The following is a 12,949-nucleotide window of genomic DNA, read 5'->3' on the forward strand; positions in this document are numbered from 1 at the left end:
TCCATTGTCCAATCTCTTGGTTGTTTCATGCGATTTTATAGATAATCCGGAAACCTACATAACCGTATGCGGTATTTGGATAAATATATTTCATTTGGAGCATTCAAAATGTCTACAAAAATATGTGCTTGGGCCAAGCAAGCAGTGCAAGCACATTTTTTTTTCATGTAAATTTAACTTAAAATGAGCACCCATTTTCTGGCCACCTGTAAGAGGGAGGGCATTTTTTTTTTTTTTTTTTTTGCATGGTATTAACTCCTGAACTCTGAGACTATTTTCCATTTCAGTCTAGCCTTAGTTTACGCTACGCGCGAGCATAAACCAAGGCTGTTAAATGTGCACTCGCGTACCAAACTGCCTTGTCACAGTGTAATATTGGCGAAAATTTAAAATTAGATGAAAAACAAGTCGTTTTCCAAATAATAAGCCATGTAATTCTATATGTTATATGTGGTAGCAATTTTTGTACAAGCAAGCATGCGTGTCAAAAATATACTTGTCCATTATTGAGCCGTTATTATTTAGAAAGCCATTCTTAACATGGACAGGAGGGTGTTTTGTAATTATTCTATATTTTCACTAGGCACTGCCAACCGAATGTGAAGAATTGTGAAAAAAGGAGCGCATGATTAGGTGTATCACTGTATCAGAACCGGCCATTAAAAATGCCGTATATGAACTTGGATAAATCAACTTACTATCTTTCGAAGCTTATAACTACTTGAAAAATGTAATTCAAACCCTAATTTGTTTTTCAATTAAAAGAGCAAAGACCAAATTTACAAAAATAACAAGTTTAATAGCACATTATGCAATATTTGGATTTTTTAAATCGGTTTTCTTTAAAAAAAGATTTAAAGAAAATCAACGAAATTTTACTTACTTCGATTATAAAAAATATATATAAATTCAAAAAATCACTTACCTATAAAAAATTCTATTCAATGTGTACTTCCATTGTTCATTGTTAAGAATTTATACTTATATTCCATGTTCTTTTTAAATAAAATACTTTTTTAAACAAGGATTAAAAAAAAAAAAAACGCAAACTCATTTTTTGACTGTTCAAATAAAGGGAGACAAATCTCTGATTTTTTTTTTTTTTTCGTGATTGTCTTACGGTGACTTATAAACGCCATAATTATTATCTCTTTTTATTGTGTGCTGTTAACCAAAATTAGTATTTTTGGGTCTCCGTAAGTGAAAAAAAAGCACACATTCACTTATAAGTTTTTGCCATTAAACGAAAAACCTAGTTGACCGATTTTTTTTTTTTTTTTTATATATATCCTCTTAATGAAATACACGAGTTTTTGATTATTATATTTTATTTCTACTTTGAGTGATTATTTTTATTTTTTATTTTCTTTTTTTTTTTTTTAGATATTAAAAAATATCTAAACAAAAAACAAAAAAAAAACATTGAATGAAATAGAAAAAATTCTCGTCAGCGTCCGATTTTACTTGACGATATAAGCATAACATGAGCTTTCATTAAAAAAAAAATATCAACGTGGTTTTAAAAAAAAAAGGTTTTACACTTTGGACTTTACAGGTAAATTTCCAAAAAACACTTTTTTTTGTTTTTAAATTAGAATATTTTATTTATTGATCTTTTCTCTTCAATTTGTGATAAATAAAACTTTGGTGAGTAAATTATTTAAATTTTAATAGACATTTCAAAATGGCGGGGGTGAATTTAAAAAAAAAAAAACGTTTGTCTAAAATATTATATTCGGTTTATTAGAAAGAGCATAAAATTTCACATTGACCCTGAAAATATTGTAAACTTTAGAAATTGAAAAAAATTTCACTTATAAAATTCAATTGATTTCATACGTAAAAAAAAATGGCTGGTTGAATGTGCACCGACTGCACCGGCCCTTTGTAAATACTGTTTTTTAAAAAATAATATCTCTACTATTTTTTAAACAACTTCAATAGTTTATTTTAGAAGTATATGCCATACAGAAAATAAACAACCCACTTTAAAAAGAGGAATTACAAGTTTTTTTATATTTTATTCACAGTTTTCTGTTAGGGGTATCAAAAATTCCCAAAAAATTCTTATACACCTAGCGCATGATTCCGTGACATCAAACTTCTGTTAACTGTACGAACTATGGAAAAGCAGAAGTGACTTAGTGACTTTTAAAAACTTTTGTTTATCTTTTTCAGTGCTAATGCACTTACTGATCCATGCTATTTTTTAAAAATCATATTTCCAAGTTTAAACTTATAAGTTTTATATGTTTTTTTTTATTCAATTGTAAGGTTAAAGCACAAAATAGGTACAAAACACCTTCCCCTCCCCATGTTAAGAATGGCTTTTTAAATAATGTTATTATTTCAGCACAGATCAATAAGTGCATAAGTACCTCTTTTTCAAGCTGCAATTAATAATTAATCTTTGTTATAATTTTGTTAGGTTTACAGTTTAATAATTAATAATATTATAAACATTTATGTATTAAATATGAAATACGGTTTTACTGAATGTTCATGTTCGGCTTTCATACTTTTGTTCGGTAAAAAGAGACAAACAAAATATGAGGGGGGGCCTACAAAATGCTTAATATTTGTGCAATAATATTTTCAAATCGGTTTTAATCTGTTGATAAAATAGCTGACAAGAGCCATGTTTATATGAAAATAAGTTTAATATTTAAAAATTTTTTTAAACATAATTAAAAATCTATGTTGTAATGGAACATTTTGAAATAATGGAATTTTAATCGTTTTAATCTTTTAAAAATTAAGTTTTAGGAAGTTTCTTTTTTTTTTTATATATAATTTTTTTTTATAATTAGTTGAATTGCTAAAAGCAATTCAACTAATTATAGTATATATTAATTAGAAAAAATGTTATTTAAAACAAAACATATTTATATCATTTTTTTAATTGCAACTTCAAGGTAAGTTTTTGTTCAATATGTGTATTTAAATTTTTAAAAAATAAATACTTTTTACTTAGTTGAACTCTTATGTTTCATAATAAATAGAAATTTTGATAGATTTAAATATATTTTGTTCAAATTTCGAAAAAAATAAATATGGGGGGGGGCGGAGGGGGGGGGCGCACTAAAAAAATATATTTCCCCTCATATATTTTAGGGAAACTGCATTTTATATGTAATTTCATTCTAAAATGGATAAGTATCGAAAATTTCACGAAAATCTGACCATTAGTTGATTTTTGCTGGATTTATTAAACACGGGTATGTTTTCACGTTCAAAATGCTTGGAACATTATTTTAAAGCACCAATTATGTAAACACGATTTTCGTCTCGCAATTTCATTATTTTTGTACGATGAAAAAAATTTTTAAAAATTATTACTAGTTTATTTTGCCCTTCTTTTCAATGGTACAAAATTTATATTGATAATATTAATTTATATTGATAATATTAATTTATAATAAAGTTACATCGTTTTACATATGGGGGGGGGTAATTCTGTGGTGTCTTTTGGAGGTGCCTAATTTTCACCTAACAATTTAATAAAAAAAAAAAAAAGATATTGCAAAACTTTAATTAAACTTGAAAATACTATTTAAAAATATCATGGTTCAATAAATGCACAAAACCCCTATTTTTTTTGCGACGGAAATGGTTTGCAGATTATTCGTTTTTAGCACACTGAAATCTACAAAAATATATATATTTTGTTCTATATAAACGTGAGACGGGCCTTAAAGTACAATTTTATCCAACGTTTTACTTTATTTCATTTATAACTTTAAAATTATAGAAATAAAATAAGAATAGAAGTGCTCATAACTAAGCATTCATTTACATCACAAAGATAGATTAATAAGGAAAGTTTTGCTGATTGACCAAAAAGTAGGGTATCAATTTATTAGGATGTTATTATTTATAAGTGATTTGCTATGTTAAAAGTGATTAAATAAACTTAAAAAAATTTTTTTTCCTGATAATATGAAAGTTATCGAAAAAAATTTAAAAAAATGTGAAAAGGAATTTTCTAGCAGAGTTGGGGAAGCTCGTTCAGGGCCCCCAAACCTAATGTAGTTATGAGCTGGATGCAGCTTCTGCTTGTAAGTTCAATATTTGGCTGCCGTACACAAGTACTACCTCTCTAGCGAAATACGCATCGGCTCTGATGTTGTATGCAGTTTAACTTAGGGAGCAATTATTATTTTTACAAGGAATTTTTGCGTGTGTGACATAGTTTTTTTTTTATTATTTTGGCTTGAACTTTGTGCTTTGGGAATTATTTTGTTATGATTTTTTTCTGTTTTTTGTTTTTTTTTGTGATGGATATTTTTTTTGTCCGAAAATTATAGTAATAGGTAATTATTAACAGGAAAATTGGTGCAAGTTCAAATTAGCACTTATGGTGATAAACAAAAATAGATAAAAAACTTTAGTGTGTACCTACCTCTCATGGAATGTCATCGATCAAAACAGTGAAATGTTATTTGGTGCTAGTGCACTTATTGATCCGCGCTATTTTTAAAGAGTATTTTCAAATTTAATTAAAGTTTTACGATACCTGTTTTTATTAAATTGTTAGGTGAGAGTACAGAATAGGTACACAACACCCTCCTGTCTCCATGTTAAGAATGGCTTTCTAAATAATGTCATTATTTCAGCACGACTCAATAAGTGCATGAGTACCTTTTTATTTTCTTGAATAAAATAAAAACTACTCGATGAGAACACTACTGTTTTTTTTTTGTTTTTTTAATTTTACAAACATCTGGTTGATGGGCAGCTATGGCACAATGTACATCTCCAAACTTTACCTTAGCTTTCTTTATAGTTACACTTCCCATCTCATCGATTAGATCCATTCAATTATGACGTCACTGACGTGACTCATTAATATCACCTCTACTTTTACTTGTGTTCCATGTACTTCAATTTCTACTTTCTGGATTAATTTATGTCCCTTTCATCAACTGTTTTCACAGTGCCACTCTTATTGCATCCACTCTTATTGCATCCACTCTTATTGCATCCACTCTTATTGCATCCACTCTTATTGCATCCACTCTTATTGCATCCACTCTTATTGCATCCACTCTTATTGCATCCACTCTTATTGCATCCACTCTTATTCTAGTCTAGAATTGATTAAAGTAGTGGTGCACCCAATATCAACAAGTGCAGTCATTACAAAACCACCACATCTATTACCAGAAGAGGCCAGTACCGCACCTTTATTCAGTTGATGGGGTAGCTACTGGCGCAGAAACTTCTCTTTACCTGTTTCCCTGACTCTGAGGACAACATCTTGCAATGTGGCCAAACTTTCCAGAGTGATAGCATCTTAATCTTGGTAGCTCCTTACAATTTTTTATAAAGTGTAGTCTTCTACATCCAAAACACTGAATGCTTGTTGATACAGGAAAACTGTACTGATTCATTATTTAAGGTTGTTGCAAACTCTAAATGTTGCTTTCTTTGATGGTCGTCTCTTATTATTAAGTTTGTTATATGGTGTTCACCCCCCCCCAAAAAAAACAATGGGATTCTGTACCTCATATGGATGATATTCCGATCCACCTATTCTTCTCATCAGACAAATAATATTGGCGGGATCTAAGATGTTTAGGTGTTTTACCAGTTTGCCTTCAGGATCCACCAAAATATCTAATTCTAATGCAAAAGATTCCGTTTGCATTATTTTTATCAAATAAATTTTTGTCAGAAAGCAATCATCTGCATTTCTCTTTAACATCTTGTTGACAAGCTTTAAAATTAAAGTCCTAACATTAGCTAACCTGCTAAAGCTGGAGAATTGTTCTACAGAGATAACAGAGGGACATTTATTTTCATTTCTCATAAACAAATTTACTTGGGGACGAATACATTTTTTCTGTTTTTCTGAGAAGTGACCCAATTCAACTTTGTTCCACTGACTCTTGCTTTATCCATGCAGGACCTTTGTATCAATGAGAAAGGTATGCAATTTTGGAGGCATCACAAAATAAAAACAATTTTATCAGCTTGGAAACAATACAGAGTCCAACCTGGTTGAACCCTTCTGCCAGCACTTTCCAACTTTCTTTTGATTCCTCCGGAACTTTATCATCCCAATCTAACTTTTACCTCAATTTCTATCAGCATTCTGTTTTCACTGTTACTAGAAGATAAAGGGATAAGGGATCAAACATTTTGGAAGCCTCTGATCAGAATTGTGGAGTCGGATGGTGAAAGTTCGACTCTGACTCTTAGAATTCCTAGGATGCTGACTCCGACTCCTTTGCTAACTTCAACTCCGGATTCTCAACTCCTTGACCCCTATGTGAAAATTTATTCTGCAGATGCATATATGAGCCTCCCACACCTATTCAGCAAGTATTTTATAAATACTTTTCATGTATATTATGTTTTATGTTTAACATTCACTTGTATGATAAACATACACACAATCAGCTTTATAGAATAAGTTAAAATAACAAAGGGATAAAAAATTTACAATTAAATTTTATTATGCTTTCAGTTCAAAAGGGAATACAATATTTAGGGGTAGGGAAACCTCTTTAGGCTATGGCATTTCGAAACCAAACACTTCTTATCAGAGTAAATACACATATTATATAGAGAAGAAATTTTTTAAAAGGTATATTGCCTTTGAAAAGAGGATCAAAAGAAAAACAGGAAACTACTGAGACTAAATCCACTTCTAGGCTTCTAGGGCTGCCAGCAACCACTGTAAAAGAGTAATAAAGAACGTGAGAGTTGTATGCTCAGTCTGTTAAGTCTAAAGTAGCTGAGCAGTAGCTTGGTTCCCACCAGTTTTGGCAAATAGCAAACAAAATCCTGAACAGAAGCGTGTGCTCTATCCCAACTATCATCAATGGACCTGAGGTAATCTCGTCAACATCAGACAGCCAAATTCTTTGCCAAGAACTTTGCAACTAATTCTACCCTATGCGACCAAGGCCGTCACCCCCCTCCCCTATTTCCTCCTGTATCAGAAAACATGCTATGCGACAGACAAATATCTGTGATGTTGCCAAGCTAATCAAAAACCTTGATTCCAGTAAAGCAACTGGCCTTGATGGCATTCCAATTATAGTGCTGAAAAAGCTTCAACCAGAACTAGCTCCCATACTTACAAAGCTGTTTAAGCGTTGTCTTAAGGAGAATTGCTTCCCAACACCATGGAAATCCTCATCAGTATGCCCTTTATTTAAGAATTCAAGTGATCTGTCATCTCCCTCTCTGTACAGACCAATCCGTCTCCTGTGCATCATGAGTAAGTTGCTGGAATCTGTTAAATAGAGAAATAGTTAACCATCTCAGCAAAAATAACCTTCTTCCTGACATGCAATATGGTTTTCATTCTGCTAGATCTACAGCAGATGTGCTAACGGCTATATCTCATAGGATTAGCAAATCTCTCAACAGAGGTTTCCTTTCTAGGAATTGCTCTTGACATATCAAAGGCCTTTGATAGGGTATGGCATAAAGGTCTACTTCACAAGATCTCCAGCTACAGTATAGCTGGAAATGTTTTCTTCATTATTAAATCATTTCTCTCTGATAGGTTCATAAGAGTAGTGGTTGATGGGCAGAAGCTCACAGTATTAATGCCAGAGTCCCTCAGGTGTCCATCCTGGGCCCAACTCTCTTCCTGATCTACATCAATGATCTTCCAAATACTAAGATCATTTGTAGACATTTATGCTGATGACAATACCGTCTATGGCAACACATCAAAGGCTGTAAACGACCACATTCTCTCTGATCTTGAGCATATGGTGCAATGGGGAAAGAGATGACTGGTTAATTTTAATGCATCTAAGCAAGCTTCTATCTTTATATCATTAATGCTCTGATCCCCATCTGACATCAATTGAAATGAATGGCTCTTGTCTTGGGGAGGCTCCATGTTTTGACAAACTTCTAAGTCTGACCTTTACTCCTGATCTGAAATGGAACATGTACATCAAATCCATTGCCAAGATCACTGGAAAAATGGTGGGATCTTTCTACCGCTCCAGTAGATATCTCACTGTTGATGGAATTCTCTACCTATATTAAAACCAGGTACATCCAACGATGGAGTATTGTTGCCACATCTGGGCAGGAGCTGCTAGAAAGATCTTATCCTGCCTCAACAACATTCAAAATAGACTTTGTAGCCTAGTGGGGGGGGGGATGCCCTTTCCTTTTCTCTGCAACCTCTTTCCCACAGAATAGACGTAAGCCTGTCTCTGCTTTACCATTATTTTCATGGCAGATGCTCATTTGAGTTCCAATATATGGTCCCCCTCCTCGCCAAACTTTCATGAAAAATACTCGTCTAACTGAAACCACTATCAATAATTTCCCCCACTCTTTATCTGTGCCTAAACCTAAACGTAGATTCCATGAACAAAGCTTCTTTCTTATAATTGCATGCCTATGGAATTGTCTTTAATTTTCCTGCTTTCCAGCTACAATTTGATTGTTGCAAGTCCAATGTTCTTGATGATCCAACTTACCAAGTTCCCACTACTAATGATTACTACGATATTGTTTCATTGACTTCTATACACTCTTTAACCCTTCTCCTCGAGTGCCCTCAGACTTGATAAGTGGTGACTCCGATGTAAAAAATAAATAAATATAAAGCTATAAAGGGCTATAGTAGCAGGAGTTGCTTCTTATTGATTTATACTCTTTCTTTTTTTTGGATAAGACTGTAATTCCAGATCAAACCTGGACTAATCCAATTGCCAAATTCTATTTGATTCAGGAACTGGATAACTTTCATATTACAATCCAATTATTATCTGATGTAATCCACAGTTATCTCACTCAAAGACAAAATTTTCATTGATCCTGTGTGATGTCACAACCAAAATGAAAATCAAACAGGATTTGCAGTGATCCGATGGACCAAAATATCTTGATGAAGTGGAAGCATGTCAGTATTATACAAAATATGATATATCCCCAAAAATAAAAGCAAAATCATACAAAAACTACTCAATTGTGCAACTGGTAGAATCAAACAGGAAAACCATGTACAAAAAAATATATATATATATATTTATCAGACTTAAGGAGTCGGAATCAGATAAAAAAATCAATAATAAGGATATGGATAGTAAGAATAAGAGTTGGTTGAGAAAGGAGTAACGTTACTTGCGGTTAAAGCTGACTGGTCGAGAGTTCAGTGGAAAAGATGGAGAGATATAAGAAACAGGAAGTGACGTGGCTGACGTTAACAGAGTTAAAGGGCGATAATCGAGTTATCCTGGGAGTTTCAATTCCCACATATGCAAAAGTTCAAATTAAAAATATCCAATCATTATTTGCTTAATTCAGAACAGTTCATTTAATTTTTTTTGTGTAGTTTAAGAACATTAAGTAAAATTTTTGTGGAAAAGCATTGGATATTTACATTCTACAATTAAATTGTTTGGTGAATCATTATTAATCAGACCAAGGAATGTTTACAAAATCATGCATTATGTTTATTATTGGAATTCAATATGCAATGGATTTTTTTTTTTTTTTTACTGGTGAGTATCCACTTATCAAGGCTAGAAGCTACTCAATAATTAAGGTTAATGAGATGAATAGATTGTCAGGTGACTGGTTTTGGAAGTGCTAAAAGTAACAAATGTTTAGTCATAAACGCTTGTATCTATATTTAGTCATTAACAAAATTACACTTTTGTAGATTAAAACCTAATAATTAAAATTAGATTACTTAGAAGCATTGAAATTATAGAGATTGACTGAAAGCAAAGTGTAGTATCTGTTCTGATAATACAGATCATCGTTTTTGTCCCTGGTCAATGAAGGAGAAATCTTTCTAGACTGAAGTTATTTTTATTCCAATTCAGAGTACCGTTTTTTTTTTTTTTTGGTAGCTGAATTTTACCCATATTAAAAACCAATCTTTTATCTTAATATACCCTTGTGGGGAGGCAAGTAAATAGGGATAAAGGCTAATTTTTTTTTTTTTTTTTTTTTTTTGTATGAGTGAGATATCTAAAACATTTCTTATATACATTTTCAATTGTTTGTTTGAAATGAAAAGGTATTAATATAGATTAAAATCCTTGCCTAAAAAAAATAAATGAGATTGTAAGTTTTTAAGTGAAGTTTTAAAATGAAGAGCCAGAAAAACTTAGAAGAAAAACAGTTTTTAAAAATTTATTTAAATTTAATTCTGGGCTGTTTGTGCGTTTTAGAAGAATTGACTATTTTTTTTCTATGGAAGATAAATTATGTGCATTCTTTTTTTTGGGGGAAGGGCTAAATTATATACGATTACATGTAATTTTACAATCTTGACACTCAGACTTAGGGTTAGTGGTAAAAAAATAATTAACAAACGAAATGGAGGATGATTTTTCATTAAATTTACATACAAAACATCACTCTAAATTCATTTTTTTTCTACCATCAAGTTTTTCATGATGTTTGAATTCACATTCACCCCCCCCCCCCCCAAGCAAAACTCACTCGTGTTCTCTTCCAGCTAAAATAATTTCCACGCTCTTTACTAAGGCTAGGGAATAAATAACATTAGGCCGAATAAATGTTCCGAATTTAGCACAAACGTGGATTTATTTCTTTACTGTAGACGTGAGAACTAGATAAAAAAAAAAAAAGTAAAATTTAACATACACACATGTGCGTAGAACTCGTAAGATAAAAATAGAACGAACACGATATCCGGTCCAAGAAATCACTCTCCCCCCCCCCTTCTCCAAATTTGGTCAGCCGGGATACTGCAAGTGGTGTTGGCGCGGCGCTTAAGATAAGTATTATTTCCAAATGAATCTAGCCCTAAAAAAAATACTAACTCTGACATTTCTTCTCTTTTAAATTTCTTATTTGTTTTGTAATTATGTGCATTTTAATTTATATATGCATTTTGTCTTTACTCTGGTTAGCTTTTTAAATTTTATTTTAATTTATATATGCATTTGTCTTTTCTCTGGTTAGCTTTTTAAATTTTATTTTAATTTATATATGCATTTGTCTTTTCTCTGGTTAGCTTTTTAAATTTTATTTTAATTTATATATGCATTTGTCTTTTCTCTGGTTAGCTTTTTAAATTTTATTTTAATTTATATATGCATTTGTCTTTTCTCTGGTTAGCTTTTTAAATTTTATTTTAATTTATATATGCATTTGTCTTTTCTCTGGTTAGCTTTTTAAATTTTATTTTAATTTATATATGCATTTGTCTTTTCTCTGGTTAGCTTTTTAAATTTTATTTTAATTTATATATGCATTTGTCTTTTCTCTGGTTAGCTTTTTAAATTTTATTTTAATTTATATATGCATTTGTCTTTTCTCTGGTTAGCTTTTTAAATTTTATTTTAATTTATATATGCATTTGTCTTTTCTCTGGTTAGCTTTTTAAATTTTATTTTAATTTATATATGCATTTGTCTTTTCTCTGGTTAGCTTTTTAAATTTTATTTTAATTTATATATGCATTTGTCTTTTCTCTGGTTAGCTTTTTAAATTTTATTTTAATTTATATATGCATTTGTCTTTTCTCTGGTTAGCTTTTTAAATTTTATTTTAATTTATATATGCATTTGTCTTTTCTCTGGTTAGCTTTTTAAATTTTATTTTAATTTATATATGCATTTGTCTTTTCTCTGGTTAGCTTTTTAAATTTTATTTTAATTTATATATGCATTTGTCTTTTCTCTGGTTAGCTTTTTAAATTTTATTTTAATTTATATATGCATTTGTCTTTTCTCTGGTTAGCTTTTTAAATTTTATTTTAATTTATATATGCATTTGTCTTTTCTCTGGTTAGCTTTTTAAATTTTATTTTAATTTATATATGCATTTGTCTTTTCTCTGGTTAGCTTTTTAAATTTTATTTTAATTTATATATGCATTTGTCTTTTCTCTGGTTAGCTTTTTAAATTTTATTTTAATTTATATATGCATTTGTCTTTTCTCTGGTTAGCTTTTTAAATTTTATTTTAATTTATATATGCATTTGTCTTTACTCTGGTTAGCTTTTTAAATTTTATTTTAATTTATATATGCATTTGTCTTTACTCTGATTAGCTTTTTAAATTTTATTTTAATTTATATATGCATTTGTCTTTTCTCTGGTTAGCTTTTTAAATTTTATTTTAATTTATATATGCATTTGTCTTTACTCTGATTAGCTTTTTAAATTTTATTTTAATTTATATATGCATTTGTCTTTTCTCTGGTTAGCTTTTTAAATTTTATTTTAATTTATATATGCATTTGTCTTTTCTCTGATTAGCTTTTTAAATTTTATTTTAATTTATATATGCATTTGTTTTTTCTCTGGTTAGCTTTTTAAATTTTATTTTAATTTATATATGCATTTGTCTTTTCTCTGGTTAGCTTTTTAAATTTTATTTTAATTTATATATGCATTTGTCTTTACTCTGGTTAGCTTTTTAAATTCACCCCCCCCCCCCCAAGCAAAACTCAATCATGTACTCTTCCAGCTAAAATAATTTCCACGCTCTTTACTAAGGCTAGGGAATAAATAACATTAGGCCGAATAAATGTTCCGAATTTAGCACAAATGTGGATTTTTTTTTTACTTTACGTGAGAACTTTATTTAAGTAATATACTTAATATCTACAATTACCATATGCTCGCTTGTATTAATAAAGAGGTCTCGTTGATATCTCTACCAAACCACTGGATATGGCCTTTAATTATTACTATAATTGTAACTGAAATCTACAATGATATTAGCTGCGGCACTAGGACTTATTTCTGAATAGATACGTTGTCTTATCCCCAACCCAACCTTAATGACTGCCTAAAAATATGAATTCCGAATCACGACGAAATAATTTGTTTCTCTTTACCTCCAAGACGACTGCCTATGTCTAACCTGCATGCAAAATAGGGGAAAAGAAAGGTAGATTTTGTTTTCTCCCAAACTAAAACAATACTGTAAACTCTAAATCCAAATGAAACTTTACTTTATTCTGTAAGTAAATAATC

The 12,949-nt window shown here is 30.4% G+C and overlaps 1 protein-coding gene across 2 annotated transcripts in view; it reads left to right on the forward strand.

Moving 5' to 3' along the window:
- LOC145246007 (uncharacterized) overlaps window positions 1-12,949 on the forward strand; it is a 124,381-nt gene that overhangs the window by 1,085 nt on the left and 110,347 nt on the right. The window lies entirely within an intron of this gene.

The sequence above is a fragment of the Euprymna scolopes genome, chromosome 23 (genome assembly GCF_053919585.1).
Source record: "Euprymna scolopes isolate OS-2025 chromosome 23, ASM5391958v1, whole genome shotgun sequence".
In the NCBI taxonomy this organism is placed as follows: Eukaryota; Metazoa; Mollusca; class Cephalopoda; order Sepiida; family Sepiolidae; genus Euprymna; species Euprymna scolopes.